This window comes from Dendrobates tinctorius, unplaced genomic scaffold, assembly GCF_039654945.1.
Source record: "Dendrobates tinctorius isolate UK_male_01 unplaced genomic scaffold, ASM3965494v1 ptg000164l, whole genome shotgun sequence".
Classification (NCBI taxonomy): domain Eukaryota; kingdom Metazoa; phylum Chordata; class Amphibia; order Anura; family Dendrobatidae; genus Dendrobates; species Dendrobates tinctorius.
The window spans coordinates 3,540,980-3,558,146 of NW_027361831.1; the positions used below are offsets into that span (position 1 = coordinate 3,540,980).

General features: G+C 44.8%; 1 protein-coding gene across 4 annotated transcripts in view; it reads left to right on the forward strand.

The window, feature by feature from the left end:
- Positions 1 to 1,549: 1,549 nt before the first annotated feature.
- The window catches only part of LOC141052909 (uncharacterized), a 28,524-nt gene continuing 12,906 nt past the window's right edge, over positions 1,550 to 17,167 (forward strand). Inside the window, exon 1 of one of the 4 annotated variants that reach the window (XM_073550228.1) lies at positions 1,550 to 1,667. The gene's annotated coding sequence lies outside the window, so the exon portion shown is untranslated. The remainder of the gene's footprint in view (positions 1,668 to 17,167) is intronic. The other 3 variants (XM_073550230.1, XM_073550231.1, XM_073550229.1) reach the window with 3 other exon arrangements.

Below are 17,167 nucleotides of genomic sequence, written 5' to 3' on the forward strand. Positions count from 1 at the left end.
ACACACGGCTCCGCTCCGTACACTTCATACACACACAGCTCTGCTCCGTACACCTCGTACACACGGCTCCGCTCCGTACACCTCGTACACACGGCTCCGCTCCGTACACCTCATACACACACGGCTCTGCTCCGTACACCTCGTACACACGCTCCGCTCCGTACACCTCGTACACACGCGGCTCCGCTCCGTACACCTCGTACACACGTGGCTCAGCTCCGTACACCTCGTACACACACGGCTCCGCTCCGTACACCTCGTACACACGCGGCTCCGCTCCGTACACCTCGTACACACACGGCTCCGCTCCATACACCTTGTACACACACGGCTCCGCTCCGTACACCTCGTATACACGCGGCTCCGCTCCATACACCTTGTACACACGCGGCTCCGCTCCGTACACCTCGTATACACGCGGCTCCGCTCCGTACACCTTGTACACACGTGGCTCCGCTCCGTACACCTCGTACACACGTGGCTCCGCTCCGTACACCTCGTACACATGTGGCTCCGCTCCGTACACCTCGTACACACATGGCTCCGCTCCGTACACCTGTGGCTCCGCTCTGTACACCTCGTACACACACGGCTCCGCTCCGTACACTTCATACACACACAGCTCTGCTCCGTACACCTCGTACACACGGCTCCGCTCCGTACACCTCGTACACACGGCTCCGCTCCGTACACCTCATACACACACGGCTCTGCTCCGTACACCTCGTACACACGCTCCGCTCCGTACACCTCGTACACACGCGGCTCCGCTCCGTACACTTCATACACACACAGCTCTGCTCCGTACACCTCGTACACACACGGCTCCGCTCCGTACACCTCGTACACACACGGCTCTGCTCCATACACCTCGTACACACGCTCTGCTCCGTACACCTCGTACACACACGGCTCCGCTCCATACACCTCGTACACACACGGCTCCGCTCCGTACACCTCGTACACACACGGCTCCGCTCCGTACACCTCGTACACACGCTCTGCTCCGTACACCTCGTATACACACGGCTCCGCTCCGTACACCTCGTACACACACGGCTCCGCTCCGTACACCTCGTACACACGCTCTGCTCCGTACACCTCGTACACACACGGCTCCGCTCCGTACACCTCGTACACACGCTCTGCTCCGTACACCTCGTACACACGCGGCTCCGCTCCGTACACCTCGTACACACACGGCTCCGCTCCGTACACCTCGTACACACACGGCTCCGCTCCGTACACCTCGTACACACACGGCTCCGCTCCGTACACCTCGTACACACGCTCTGCTCCGTACACCTCGTATACACACAGCTCTGCTCCGTACACCTCGTACACACACAGCTCCGCTCCGTACACCTCGTACACACGCGGCTCCGCTCCGTACACCTCGTACACACACGGCTCCGCTCCGTACACCTTGTATACACACACACACACACACACACACACACAGCTCTGCTACATCCACCCTGTAAACCCCTCCTGACCCCACACAGAAACTTCCCCTCATCCAGCACCATGACAACCAGCACAGCAGAGTCCTGCATACACTGAGGCCCCTGATCATGTGACCCCTGACTCCTCCCCTCCTGTGACCTCATCCCAGGTCCTGTGCGCACAGAGCAGCCATATATGTGGAGTGCGGCTCTGCAGGTGAGGTAGGTGCTGGAGATTCCCCATTACTGGGCACAGGGGGGGCAGTAACCCCTTCAGTGCTGAGACTGTTTTGGTGTTTTTCTGTTGCCACCTTCTAAGAATCTTAACATTTTGCTCCTCTTCCTCTGATAGTTACGACCCAACTATGAAAAACAGGAAGTCAGGAAACATATTGCTCACACAGTACATTGCCCCTTTCATAGCACTACACACAATATAATGCGGGGATGCAGGGAAGGAGTGCTCTCCTTAAAGGAAGGGGGAGCACTACTGTCCTCATATGTTTACCAGTTTGAAAAGTATAATGTTTTACTTAAAGAAAAGTTTGAAAAAAAGCGAGTGCTCTGATAAACACGTATAGCGGTACTGGTAGATATAAGTAATAGAATCAGTAAGCAGTTTAAATATAGTATGATAATTAATATAGAACATTGCAAGAGATAGAGTAGTGTTTATTGAAACTATGTGCTGTAAATTTGAAATGTTGAAGTGTTGTTTTAAAAAAAAAAAAAAATGTTCAACAGATCCCGGTTACTCGGAGTAAGAAAAAAAAAGATGCCGACCATGATTGCTTAAAAATTGACGGGAAAGAGAGACAGAAGAAATTGAGCCAGACACTGGTCCCTAAGTCAGGTCCCCGGTACCACGTACACCCCAGAAGGATAGGAGGACGCTGACGATGACCTGGTAGGTTAGAGCCTTGGTCACTGCGTTCCGAATAGAAGAGGGTGACAGAAGGGAAGAGCAGTGGGAGGTACGCACCCGTAGAGTAGTCCGGGTGGACCTAGCCCAACTAGAAAGGAGTTGTCAAGTGGCGTGCGCGCCGGCGGCCAGCTGTAGGCTGCTCGGAGCATGGTGCTCCCGGTTTGGGTCGACCCCCCCCCCCGCGTATGGTGGGTTTGGCTCAACAACTGGTCTAACAACAGACGGAGGAAAAGCTTCAGAATGACAAAGGTAGGGAACGAGATTATCGAGGACGACAATAGACAAAAGAAGGGAGAGTATAGGGAAGGTGACCTGAAGTACGAACTTGTCTGTAGGGAGAAGAGGTGGTTGGTGCACTTTAGATGGATGTTTGTATTAGCAGAAGGGGAACAGCTGGGAAAAGTGGATAATGAGTGTAATACCAGGGTTTGACCACAAGATGGCAGGAGAGAGCTGTGAGTACACGGCTAAACAGCTTAGGGCTTAGGAAACTGCACAGTCATGGGGTGCGGGGTTAGAGGAACTCAAGAGGGAAATCCCCAGTGTGAGAGAGGGGATAAAAAGGAGAGAGAGGGTTCCAGTCCAGGGAGAGGAGCTCAAGAAGAGAGGAGGCAGAAAGACAAGACGGACAACGGAGGAGAGCTTCTAGAAGGGACTGAGGAGAACAGACGTTCAAGGGGGGTGGCCCCGACAAGAAGTACCGCAGGACAGACAAGGCCCTGGGGGTACCAAACGGATGACGTACTTGGACTGGTGAAACGCTGGCGGTAGATAGGCCTAGGGCAGCCACAGCGGAAGAGCCGCGAGGGACGCCACTACTAAAGGGAAGATTGGTGCAGGTACCCGGGCCTGTGTACGGAGAACTGTGAAGTTTCTGTGGTGTATTGCTATGGTTGTCGTGAGGACAGCCAATAAAGAAGACCTGTTGGACGCAATTCTGTCTCCGTCTCGAGTCTGTTCGCGGCTTAAAGCGGACCACCCCCCGGTCGGCTCACGTACCCACACAGGTCCCACTGATTCTGAGACTGTTTTTTCGTGACATCTTGTACTTTATGTTAGTGATAAAATTTCATCGATATGGCTTGCGTTTATTTATGGGAAAAAAAGGAAACATGGTGAAAATGTTTAAAATTTTGAAATTTTCACACTTTTATGCCCTTAAATCAGAGAGATATGTCACACAAAATAACATTTCCCACATGTCTACTTTGTTAGGTAGTTATTAGGATTAAAAGGTGATCAGCAATTTCTAATTTTTCCAACAAAATTTACAGCACCATTTTTTTTAGTGGGGTTTTCTGTATGACAGAAAATACCCAAGAGTCACACCATTCTAAAAACTGCACCCCTCAAGGTGCTCAAAACCACATTCAATAAGTTTATTATCTCATCAGATGCTTCACAGGAATTAATGCAGGTGGAAGAAAAAAATGAGCGTTGTACTTTTTCCCCAAAATTTTTCCTTTAACCCTAATTTTTTTATTTTCACAAGGGTAATAGGAGAAAATGGACCCCAAAATTTGTTGTGCAATTTCTCCTGAGTACACCAATACCCCAATGTAACTACTGTTTGGGTGCACGGAAGGGAAGGGCCACCGTTTGACTTTTTGAATGTCTGGAATACCTAGCGGACTCCATTTCGCATTTGGAGAGCCCCTGATGTGTCTAAACAATGGAAACCTCCCACAAGTGACCCCATTTTTTAAACCAACCCCCTAAGGAATGTATATAATTGTTTGGTGAGCACCTTGAATCCCCAGGTGCTTTACAGAAGTTTATAGCTTAGAGCCATGAAAAAAAATAAAATACATTTTTCCCACAAAAATGTTCTTTTAGGCCCAGTTGTCAGCCTGACTGAGAGGGATGAACACTTAAACCATCTAAAAAAGATATTTTTAAACCAGGGCTGTGGAGTTGGAGTCGTGGAGTCGGAGTCGAAGTTAGTTTTGGTTGGAGTCGGTAGAAATGTACCGACTCTGACTCCAGCTTTAAAAAAAAAGTATTAATATTTCATAATTGAACTTTCATATGAATTTTATAAATGTTACTCAAATATATATGTTCTATCAAACTATGAACAACAGTGATAAGCAGTTCTGCTGGAGATAGAGACATTTCTTACTTTTTGTGTGTCACTGTTCTCCACTGCCCTTATCTATTATAATACTTGGTTAACCTCATGCTGCCCCAACCCCCCTACTTACAATGTATGAAACTGAAAGTGAAAATGTGTTGCAAATTCTTAGTAGTAAAGCTCCTCCTCTAGACTAGATGTTTGGTGTGCGTTTTCCAAGCATCTCACAGCTGCTACTCAGAATACTCAGAAGAGGAAGACTGTAAGGCCGGGGTCACACTGGCGAGGAATACGGCCGAGTGAGAGGCGCTAAAAGCACGCATTAGACACGGACCAATGATTCTCTATGGGGTCTCTCGCACCAGCCGTATATTTCTCATCCGTATTCAACGGTCCGTGCCAATCGCAGCATGCTGCGATTGTCAGCGTACTACGGCCGTAGTACGCCAATGCAAGTCTATGGGTGCGCAAAAAATACGGATTACACACGGACCACACTTGTGACTTGCGAGAAATACGCACCCGGTGTCTTTTAGCAAAGCCGGCAATTCAGTGCGTTATACAGTAAACTCACACTGACAGGTTTAATAAAGAAAGAATAAATATAGACACATAGAATACATATATATACACTCACTGGCCACTTTATTAGGTACACCTGTCCAACTGTGTGTTAAGACTTAATTTCTAATCAGCCAATCACATGGCGGCAACTCAGTGCATTTAGGCATGTAGACATGGTCAAGACAATCTCCTGCAGTTCAAACCGAGCATCAGTATGGGGAAGAAAGGTGATTTGAGTGCCTTTGAACGTGGCATGATTGTTGGTGCCAGAAGGGCTGGTCTGAGAATTTCAGAAACTGCTGATCTACTGGGATTTTCACGCACAACCATCTCTAGGGTTTACAGAGAATGGTCCGAAAAAGAAAAAAAATCCAGTGAGCGGCAGTTCTGTGGCCGGAAATGCCATGTTGATGCCAGAGGTCAGAGGAGAATGGGCAGACTGGTTCGAGCTGATAGAAAGGCAACAGTGACTCAAATTGCCACCCGTTACAACCAAGGTAGGCAGAAGAGCATCTCTGAACGCACAGTGCGTCGAACTTTGAGGCAGATGGGCTACAGCAGCAGAAGACCACACTGGGTACCACTCCTCTCAGCTAAGAACAGGAAACTGAGGCTACAATTTGCACAAGCTCATCGAAATTGGACAGTAGAAGATTGGAAAAACGTTGCCTGGTCTGATGAGTCTCAATTTCTGCTGCGACATTCGGATGGTAGGGTCAGAATTTGGCGTAAACAACATGAAAGCATGGATCCATCCTGCCTTGTATCAACGGTTCAGGCTGGTGGTGGTGGTGTCATGGTGTGGGGAATTTTTTCTGGGCACTCTTTGGGCCCCTTGGTACCAATTGAGCATCGTTGCAACGCCACAGCCTACCTGAGTATTGTTGCTGACCATGTCCATCCCTTTATGACCACAATGTACCCAACATCTGATGGCTACTTTCAGCAGGATAATGCGCCATGTCATAAAGCTCGAATCATCTCAGATTGGTTTCTTGAACATGACAATGAGTTTACTGTACTCAAATGGCCTCCTCAGTCACCAGATCTCAATCCAATAGAGCATCTTTGGGATGTGGTGGAACGGGAGATTCGCATCAGGGATGTGCAGCCGACAAATCTGCGCCAACTGTGTGATGCCATCATGTCAATATGGTCCAAAATCTCTGAGGAATGCTTCCAGCACCTTGTTGAATCTCTGCCACGAAGAATTGAGGCAGTTCTGAAGGCAAAAGGGGGTCCAACCCCTTACTAGCATGGTGTACCTAATAAAGTGGCCAGTGAGTGTATATATATATGCATTCTATGTGTCTATATCTATTCTTTAGTTTCTGTTTAGAAACCCTGTCATAGGGCTCCATTATATGGCCATTTTGCAAGCCTGCGAGAAAATCTCGCCATACGGATTACATACGGATGCTTTCATGCTCAAAATACGCGACCACACCTTGATTACAGATGATATACGGAGCACTGTTTAGGGGTCATTCATCCGTATTACGCATGTAAAATACTGACCGTATTTTGCGTCGGTTAGTGTGACCCCGGCCTAAGAAGTATTATCCTTTCAACAAACTTTACATCAGTTAACTGTGAGTACATGAAGAATAACAGTATTACTGACGACTATATCAGTTGTACGACCTGGCAATAATTTTGTACAATTGTTTTTAGGAAAAACAATTGTCATTTGGATTGTGAATGCAGAATTAAAAACCTGAGAATGTCAAAGAAGCGTCACATTAAATCAGCTGTATTTGAACATTTCACCATCACTCAAGATAGAAAACATTATGTCTGTCAGTGTATGACAAATGATCCAGACGAAAACAAATGCTGTGAAGCCAAGATCAGTGCATATTCAGGCAAAGATAAAAATGCTCCTACCAGAGCTTCTAATCTAAAGAGACATTTACAGCGCTTTCATCCAGAAGTACTGAAAGCAGTGGATGAGAAAGACTGCATCCAAACCAATGAACCAGTGCCCAGCTCTTCCAGCCAAACAAAGGAGCAGAGAACTTTGCAGCCATCAGTTGCAAGATATTTTGTCAGTGACAAAGTTACTGTGACAATGACAGTAGATACATTTAAAAAACAGATCATAGAGCTTGTTGTAAAGGATAGTGTGCCTATTTCATTATTTTCACGACCAGCTTTTATGTGTCTGAATGGGGAAATGGCCCGCAAGCTTGGTGTTTCTCTGGAGAGAGAGAGTATTAGAAAATTAGTAATCGAAGAAGCTTTTAAACAAAAGGAAGAACTTAAAAAAACTCTCAAGGGACGCTTTCTGTTTCTTAAAATGGATGCCTGCACACGTCACAGAGTGAACTATTTTGCCATCAATGTCCGATTTGTTTGTGACAAAAATGAAATAGTTACCAAGACATTGGCAGTAAAAGACACCAAAGCTCATCACACCAGTGAGTTTCTCCAGGTCTTGGTGGAAAAGGTTCTGCAAGACTATGAACTTAAAAAAGAGCAAGTTCTTTCTGTCGTAACTGACAATGCTTCAAATATGATAAGTACTATTAAGCTATTGAATGAGAGTAATGATGGTGACCAGCAGCTAGAAGAACATTCTGGGTCCACAGACACAGAAATGTTTGAAATAGAGGAACACAGTATTGTAACTGAGGAGCAAACTGAAGTTGCTTCAGATGAACAGCAACATGATAGTTTAGATGATCTTGTTGAAACTGTGTCAATACGTTCTTTCATTCATCACATGCGCTGTGTTGTGCATATGCTACAGCTGGCTATAAGAGACAGTCTGCAAGAAGGACATGCTGCTGCACTGATTGGCAAGGTGAGAAAATTGGCTACTGTTGCCAGAACCCCTAAAGTTGACTCAATTTTGAAGAGACGTGCTGGAAAAGGGGCAATTATTGATCAAGTCACACGATGGGGCAGTACTTACTTAATGATTCAGTGCTTGGTTGAACTGAAAACCTTTCTTGTAGACATGGCTAACCCTCAACTGACGCTAAATGAAAGTCAGTGGAATCAGGTGACTGAGCTGGAAAAATTGCTAGAGCACCCATTTACAGTGACTAAAAAATTACAAGCAGAAGACTTAACTCCAGGTATTTTCTTAAAGGAGTGGAAGAACCTGATGATTCGCCTGTCCCAAAGAGGAGGGTTAATTGCAAGTGGCATTGCTACATCAATGAAACGGCGAGAGGAGCTACTATTACAAAATAACATTCTTTTGGCAGCTGTTTATGTAGACCCAATGCATCGGATTCTTCTAGATGATCAACAGCTAATTAAAGGAAAAGAAGCTCTGTTTGAAATAGCAGTAAGGATGAAAGGGTTGCAGAACAGTCAGGAGGAACAAGAAGAATTTGGTCGTCCTGCCACATCTTCACCCTCATCAACTGATGAAGAATTTAATTTCGAAAAATATTTGGATCACAAGGACCGTGCAAAGCGTTCCCGCATAGAAGAGTCATCCCCATCAAAGAACACAGCCAGTACATTTCAGCAGAATTTTTCATGTGCACTAAAAGAAATTGAGAAATTTGACCGTTCATCAAAAATAACAGTGTAACAAGCGATTCCTCTGTATCCTGACATTGTCAGAGATGTTGCCCGAGTGGTTACTGCTTTGCCACCAACACAAGTTAGTGTAGAGAGGTTGTTCTCTGCTCTCAAAATAATTAGATCAGATTTGAGGGCATCCATGAAGGAGGATCTGACAGAGGCAATACTTTTTCTGAGGGCAAATTTATAGATTTCTTCTTATTACTGCATAACAGTGTTTATTGCATATTTACTTACAAGAGTTTAGAAAAGTTTTTAAAAGTTATTTGCTATATTCTAATTGTATACTAATAAATATAGTTTTTGCTCTAAGTGGTCTGATTACTTATATGATGGTGAGAAACTGAATAAGCACGATGTTAATATTTTACAACAGTAAATTTATTGTTGCGAATTGGCCATGTATGAAGGAGTCGGAGCCGGAGTCGGAACCTGATAAAATCCAGGAGTCGGAGTCGCAACTGTGGCTTACCGACTCCACAGCCCTGTTTTAAACCAAGGCTAGCAACCCACCTCCATTGATGATCAGATAATTAGAGCCACAAGGATCTCTAGAAGTCAATTACTTTAATACAGAGAAAAAGAGGAAATTTTTTATCTCTTATGGTGACCTACATCCCACACCCCACACCTGGAGGTACTGAGAAAAACTGCTAAAAACTTCACGACATCCTAGACAAGATGACCGTCTAAAGACAATGTTCAAAGACTCTTCTGTGTTGTGCTATAGGCAACCTCCAAATTTATGAAACATCATGATCTGAAGTTCAATGCCCTTGGATACACCAAGGGGAACTTATACTTATACTCTCATGTAGAGACCAAAGACAGGATACAGATTCCCAATAGAGCAGGACTATAAGATTCCTGGGACATTCACATGTTCCTCTTCCAATGTAGTGTACTTTGTCGTAATGGAGGTCTCTATGTGGGAGAAACGGGACAGAAATTGAGAGCAAGGATTTGGTCTCATCACCACATAACTGCAGATAAAAAAACCATTTAGGCTTGGTTCACACGTAGCGGAACTCTCGCAGAAATTACCGCGAGAATTCCGGAATTCCATTCCGCGGGAAAATCGCATTTTAAATTCCCGCAATTTTCCAGCGGAAAAACTAGCATTTTGCAAGCGTAATTAGCTTGCAGAATTGCTAGCGTTTCCCAAGCGATCTGGAGCATCGCTTGGAGAACTGATTGACAGGTTGGTCACACTCGTCAAACATAGTGTTTGACGAGTGTGACCAACTTTTTACTATTGAGGCCGCCTATGCGGCATCAATAGTAAAAGATAGAATGTAAAAAATAATAATAAAAAAAAATATTGTTATTCTCACCTTCCGAGGTCCCGCGCAGCCTTCCCGCCTCTCTCCACGCTCCCGGTCCCAGTAATCCTTTGCGACAATTACCGAGATGATGTCTGTTCTCGCGGTCATTCGCGATGACGTTGCGATCCCGCGAGAATGGACGTCATCGCTCGCAAAGGCTTACTGGGACCGGGAGCATGGAGAGAGGCGGGAAGGCTGCGCGGGACGTCGGAAGGTGAGAATAACAATATTTTTTATTTTAAATTCTATTTTTTACAGGAATATGGTACCCAAAGCCTGGAGGACAGTCTCCTCTCCTCCGGACCGTGGGTACCATCCGCAAATGTTCTGCTTACTTTTCGCACGGTGTGCACAGCCACAGTAAGCAGAACAATGCATTCCTATGGGTGCGGGATCGCCGCGATTCCGCAAAATTAATGAGCATGCTGCGTTTTTTACCGCAAAGCGATTCCGCCGCGGTAAAAGCCGCAGCCTTAGCACAGCATTGCGGAATCCCATAGGAGTGCTTGGGATGCTTATTTTTCGCATTTTCACGGCAAAATCACGCGGGTAAAACCGCCGCGGAAACGCGAAAAAAACGCCACGTGTGAACTCAGCCTTACTGGTGGCCAAACATTTCTGTGGTCGAGGACACAACATAAGCAATATGAAAGTTGTCATATTAACCCCTCAACGACCGCCGATGCGCCTTTTAACGGCGGCAGTTAAGGGTACTTGTTCTTCAGCGCCGCTTTTTAACGGCGCTGAGAAACAAGTGTATATCGCCCCACCAGCGTTGGAAATTCTCCGGTGTCTCGGCTATCGGGGGTCGCTGAGACCCCAGAGAACATGATGACTGGGGTCAGATTTTCCATTCAATTACTCTCTCCTCTGATGTGATCTAGCATATAAGAGGAGAGAAATGAGGTCCCAGGGGCCCCAAGGTACCTCCTTGTGTCTCTGGACCCTCCTGTATCCCCCAGCGATATCCCCCTGCAGTCGTCACTGTCTTCTGGGAAGAAAATGGAGGGCGCATGCACAGTGCGCCTGCCGAGATCTGCCGGCAGGCATCCAGCAACAATAGGAAATTTTTCCTATTGGTTCCTTTTGATCACTGTGATAGACCCTATCACAGTGATCAAAATAAAAAAAAATAGTAAAGAAAACCCCCCTTTATCACCCCTCATCAAAATCATAAAATAATAAAAATGTATTTTTTTTCCATTTTTCCATTAAGGTTAGGGTTATGGTTGGGGTTATAGCTATGGTTGGGTTTGGGGCTAGGGTTAGGGTTATGATTGGGAATATAGTTGGGGTTATAGCCAGGGTTAGGGTTGGGTTAGGGTTATGGTTGGGGTTATAGCTATGGTTGGGTTTGGGGCTAGGGTTATGGTTATGATTGGGGATATAGTTGGGGTTATAGCTAGGGTTAGGGTTATCAGGCTTGAATGTGCATAACTTTAAATATTCAAAAAGATTCCCTGTTGTTCAATCTCTGCAGTCTGTTAGGTGAATTTTCAGGTATTTGTTCTATTATATGTAGTGCCGCGGTAGCACGCTGCGCAATGATGAGGCAGTGACCCAGCAAAGTTCCAACTCAAAAGCCTCTTTAATGCGTTACTTCACATCAAATGTCCAATTCACACGTATGAATAGCATTAATGTTCAGTTTACACAAGTTCATAGCATTATCGTCCAGTTCACAGCATTACTTAATACCCAGTATCCTCCGGATTGCAGCCAGGCAATATCCTCTGGATTACACAGTCCCTAAACACACCAGTCCACTTTCATGACCGGTTGCCTCGAGCAACTGCACCGCCGTGTTAATGTCTCTTTACTCACAGCTTCCCGCTGTACACAATATCCTTCAGTTTGCAGCCGTTAAACACGCTAGTCCTCCTTCTGGCACAGGACAGTCTACCTCTGGGCCCAAGACCGTCCACCTCTGAGACCAGGTACCATGGGCGACTGCACTGCTATGTAAGCTGTGGGTGCCAGGCTATTCAGCTGCCTTGGCCGTTTTGCCTCCGCTGGCCTGTGTTGCCTCACACAGGTGGAGCTCTGCAACGCCGACTGCTCTGCACACTAGAAATCACCAACTGACTCTTTAACTGGGATCTGTAGCCTTCAGCCACATGGAAAACCTGGGCCTGGAATGAAACGGACTGCACAACTACCATCCTGCAGTCTGTTTCAAAATACAAAAACCCCAGAGCAGGTTTTCCCAAAATCTGCCTTGGACACGAACATGCACAAGACTAACACTTATTTTCAATCTGCATTGCAATCATAGCTATGCCTGTGATTGCAATGCACCCCCATGACCTCAACACACCCGGGGAGAAGACACAGCGATCCCTACCTGTGACACTGGTCACTGCCTCACATATGATTAAGTTGAGGTTGGTTGGATATTTATTGTGTTTGGTTGAAAAATGTCTGGAGAGACTATGCTGCATGATGCCAGTTCTTATATTTTACCTGTGCCCATTCATTCTTTTGTGTATGGCCTGAGTGGGTCGACCCACGTATTGTAACCTGCATTCGCATTCCAACAGGTAGATCACAAATTTAGAAATGCAATGGACTAACTGCTTGATGGTAAACAATTTCCCTGTTGAAAATGAAAATTTTTTTTTTTTCCATGTCTCAACATCTTGCAACACTAACAGCCTTTTCCGTTGCATCTATAGGAACCATTGATTCCACTGCTAAGTGTAGAAAACAAAGATGGGGTTTTTCATTGGTGATGCCTCATTCTACTTGATCTAGTTAGCCAACTGAAACAACTTGTTGAATAAAAAGGATTTTAACCCCTTCACCCCCAAGGGTGGTTTGCACGTTCATGACCGGGCCAATTTTTACAATTCTGACCACTGTACCTTTATGAGGTCATAACTCTGGAACGCTTCCATGGATCCCGGTGATTCTGACATTGTTTTCTCGTGACATATTGTACTTCATGTTAGTGGTAAAATTTCATTCAAATAACTTGCGTTTATTTGTGAGAAAAACGGAAATTTGGCGAAAATTTTGAAAATTTTGCAATTTTCCAACTTTGAATTTTTATGCCCTTAAATCACAGAGATATGGCACCCAAAAAACTTGATAACTAACATTTCCCACATGTTTACTTTACATCAGCACAATTTTGGAACCCAAATTTTTTTTTGTTAGGAAGTTATAAGGGTTAAAAGTTGACCAGCGATTTCTCATTTTTACAACACCATTTTATTTTTACGGACCACATCACATTTGAAGCCACTTTGAGGGGTCTATATGACAGAGAATACACAAAAGTGACACCATTCTAAAAACTGCACCCCTTAAGGTGCTCAAAACCACATTCAAGAAGTTTATTAACCCTTTAGGTGCGTCACAGGAATTTTTTTGAATATTTAAAAAAAAAATGAACATCTAACTTTTTTTCACAAAAAAAGTACTTCGGGTTCAATTTTTTTTATTTTACCAAGGGTAACAGGAGAAATTGGACTGCAAAAGTTATTGTGCAATTTGTCCTGAGTACGCTGATACCTGATATGTGGGGGGGAACGACTGTTTCGGCGCATGGCAGAGCTCAGAATGGAAGGAGCGCCGTTTGACTTTTTCAATGCAAAATTGTCTGGAATTCAGATCGGACGCCATGTCACGTTTGGAGAGTCCCTGATGTACCTAAACAGTGGAAACCCCCCACAAGTGACCCCATTTTGGAAACTAGACCCCCCAAGGAACTTATCTAGATATGTGGTGAGAACTTTGAACCCACAAGGGCTTTACAGAAGTTTATAACGTACAGCGGTACAATTAAAAAATCATATTTTTTCCACAAAAATGATCGTTTCACCCTCAATTCTTATTTTTCCAAGGATAACAGGACCCTAAAAGTTATTGTGCAATTTGTCCTGAGTCCGCTGATACCCCACATGTGGGGGTAAACCACTATTTGGGCGCATGGCAGAGCTCAGAAGGGAAGCAGCGCCATTTGACGTTTTTGGCTGGAATTGAGATCGGACACCATGTCGCGATTGGAAAACCCCTGATGTACCAAAACAGTGGAAACCCCCCATAAATGACATCATTTTGGAAACTAGACCCCCTAAGGAACTTATCTAGATGTGTGGTGAGAACTTTGAACCCCCAAGGGCTTCACAGAAGTTTATAACATAAAGCCGTACAATTAAAAAATCATATTTTTTCCTCAAAAATGATCTTTTCACCCTCAATTCTTATTTTTCCAAGGGTAACAGGACCCTAAAAGTTATTGTGCAATTTGTCCTGAGTACGCTGATACCCCACATGTGGGGGTAAACCACTATTTGGGCGCATGGCAGAGCTCGGAAGGGAAGCAGCGCCATTTGACGTTTTTGGCTGGAATTGAGATCGGACACCATGTCGCGATTGAAAAACCCCTGATGTACCTAAACAGTGGAAACCCCCAACAAATGACACCATTTTGTAAACTAAACCCCCCAAGGAACTTATCTAGATGTGTGGTGAGCACTTTGAACCTCCCAGTGCTTCACAGAAGTTTATAACGCCCGGGCGTGAAAATAAAAAATTCGTATTTTTTCCACAAACATGATCTTTTAGTCACCATTTTTTTATTTTCCCAAGGGTAACAGGAGGAATTGAACCCCAAAAGTTGTTGTCCAATTTGTCCTGAGTACGCTGACCCCCCATATGTGGGAGAAAACTACTGTATGGACACACGTCGGGGCTCGGAAGGGAAGTAGTGACGTTTTGGAATGCAGACTTTGATGGAATGGTCTGCGGGTGTCATGTTGCCTTTGGAGAGTCCCTAATGTACCTAAACAGTGGAAACCCCCCACAAATGACCCCATTTTGAAAACTAGACCCCCTAAGGAACTTATCTAGATGTGAGGTGAGCACTTTGAACCCCCAAGGGCTTCACAGAAGTTTATAATGCCCGGGCATGAAAATAAAAAAATCGTATTTTTTCCACAAACATGATCAATTAGTCCCCAATTTTTTTATTTTCCCAATGGTAACAGGAGAAATTGAACCCCAAAAGCTGTTGTCCAATTTGTCCTGAGTACGCTGACGCCCCATATGTGGGAGAAAACTACTGTATGGACACACGTCGGGGCTCGGAAGGGAAGTAGTGACGTTTTGGAATGCAGACTTTGAGGGAATGTTCTGCGGGTGTCATGTTGCATTTGGAGAGCCCCTAATGTACCTAAACAGTGGAAACCCCCCACAAATGACCCCATTTTGGAAACGAGACCCCCTAAGGAACTTATCTAGATGTGTGGTGAGCACTTTGAACCCCCAAGGGCTTCACAGAAGTTTATAATGCCCGGGCATGAAAATAAAAAATTCTTATTTTTTCCACAAACATGATCAATTAGTCCCCAATTTTTTCATTTTCCCAAGGGTAACAGGAGAAATTGGACCCCAAAAGTTGTTGTCCAACTTGTCATGAGTACGCTGACACCCCATATGTGGGAGAAAACTACTGTATGGACACACGTCGGGGCTCGGAAGGGAAGTAGTGACGTTTTGGAATGCAGACTTTGATGGAATGGTCTGCGGGTGTCATGTGCGTTTGGAGAGCCCCTGATGTACCTAAACTATTGAAACTCCCCACAAGTGACCCCATTTTGGACACTAGACCCCCCACGGAACTTATCTAGATGTGTGGTGAGCACTTTGAACCCCCAAGTGCTTCACAGAATTTTATAACGCTCGGACGTGAAAATAAAAAAATCATTTTTTTCCACAAAAATTTTATTTTTGCCCCCAATTTTTTATTTTCCTAAGGGTAACAGGAGAAATTGGACCCCAAAAATTGTTTTGCAATTTGTCCTGAGTAGGCTGATACCCTACATGTGGGGGTAAAACACTGTTTTGGCGCATGTCAGAACTTGGAAGGGAAGGAGCACCATTTGACGTTTTCAACTCAGAATTGGCTGGAATTGAAATCAGACGCCATGTTGCATTTGGAGAGCCCCTGATGTGCCCAAACAGTGGAAACCCCCAATTCTAACTCCAACCCGAACCCCAACACACCCCTAACCCTAATCTCAGCCCTAACCCTAGCCCTAACCCTAGCCCTACCCTAACCCTAACTGTAATGGAAAAATGGAAATAAATACATTTTTTTAATTTTATTATTTTTCCCTAACTAAGGTGGTGATAACGGGGGGTTTGATTTACTATTTATGGCGGTTTTTATGTTTGGCGGCTGTCGCACGCTAAAAGACGCTTTTTATTGTAAAAATAGTTTTTGCATCACCACATATTGAGAGCTATAATTTTTCCGTATTTTGACCAACCGAGTCATGTGAGGTCTTATTTTTTGCGGGACGAGGTGACTTTTTTTTGGTACCATTTTCGGGCATGTGACATTTTTTGATCGCTTTTTATTCCGATTTTTGGGACGCAGAATGAACAAAAACCAGCATTTCATGAATTTCTTTTGGGGGGGTGCGTTTACCGTTTACACCGTTCCGCGTGCGGTAAAATTGATAAAGCGGTTTTATTCTTCGGGTCAGTACAGTTACAGCGATACCTCATTTAGGTCGTTTTTTTATGTTTTGTCGGTTTTATGCAATGAAAACTATTTTATATAAAAAATAATTATTTTTGCATCGCTTTATTCTGCGAGCTATAACTTTTTTATTTTTTCGCTGATGATGCTGTGTGGTGGCTCGTTTTTTGCGGGACAAGATGACGTTTTCAGCGGTACCATGGATATTTATATGCGTCTTTTTGATCGTGCGTTATTACACTTTTTGTTTGGCGGTATGATAATAAATCATTATTTTTTGCTTCGTTTTTTATTTTTATTTTTTAAGGGGTTCGCTAAAGGGGTTAACTAATGGGACAGTTTTATAGGGCGGGTCGTTACGGACGCGGCGATACCTAATATGTGTACTTTTATTGTTTTGGTTTTTTTTATTTTCAAAAAATGGATTTATTTGGGGGAATATTTTTTTTTTTTTGTAATTTATTTGGCGATTTTTTTAAAATTATTTTAACACTTTATTTTTATTTTACTTCATTGAATAGTCCCAGGTGGGACATCACTGTTCTGTGACAGATCGCTGATCTGTCACATCACAGATCACTGTGACAGATCAGCGATCTGTCACAGGCAGTGCACAAGGCTTCCTCATGCCTGCGCTTTGCAGGCACTGAGGAAGCCAGCTTCCTGCAGGCCCCCGAAGGCCCCCGTCGCCATCTTGGATTCGGGGGCCTGCAGGAAAGGAGCCCCCGGCAGCAGCACTGCACATTGCGCTGCCGTGGGGGGCTCAGGGAAGCACGGAGGGAGGCCCCTCCCTGCCGA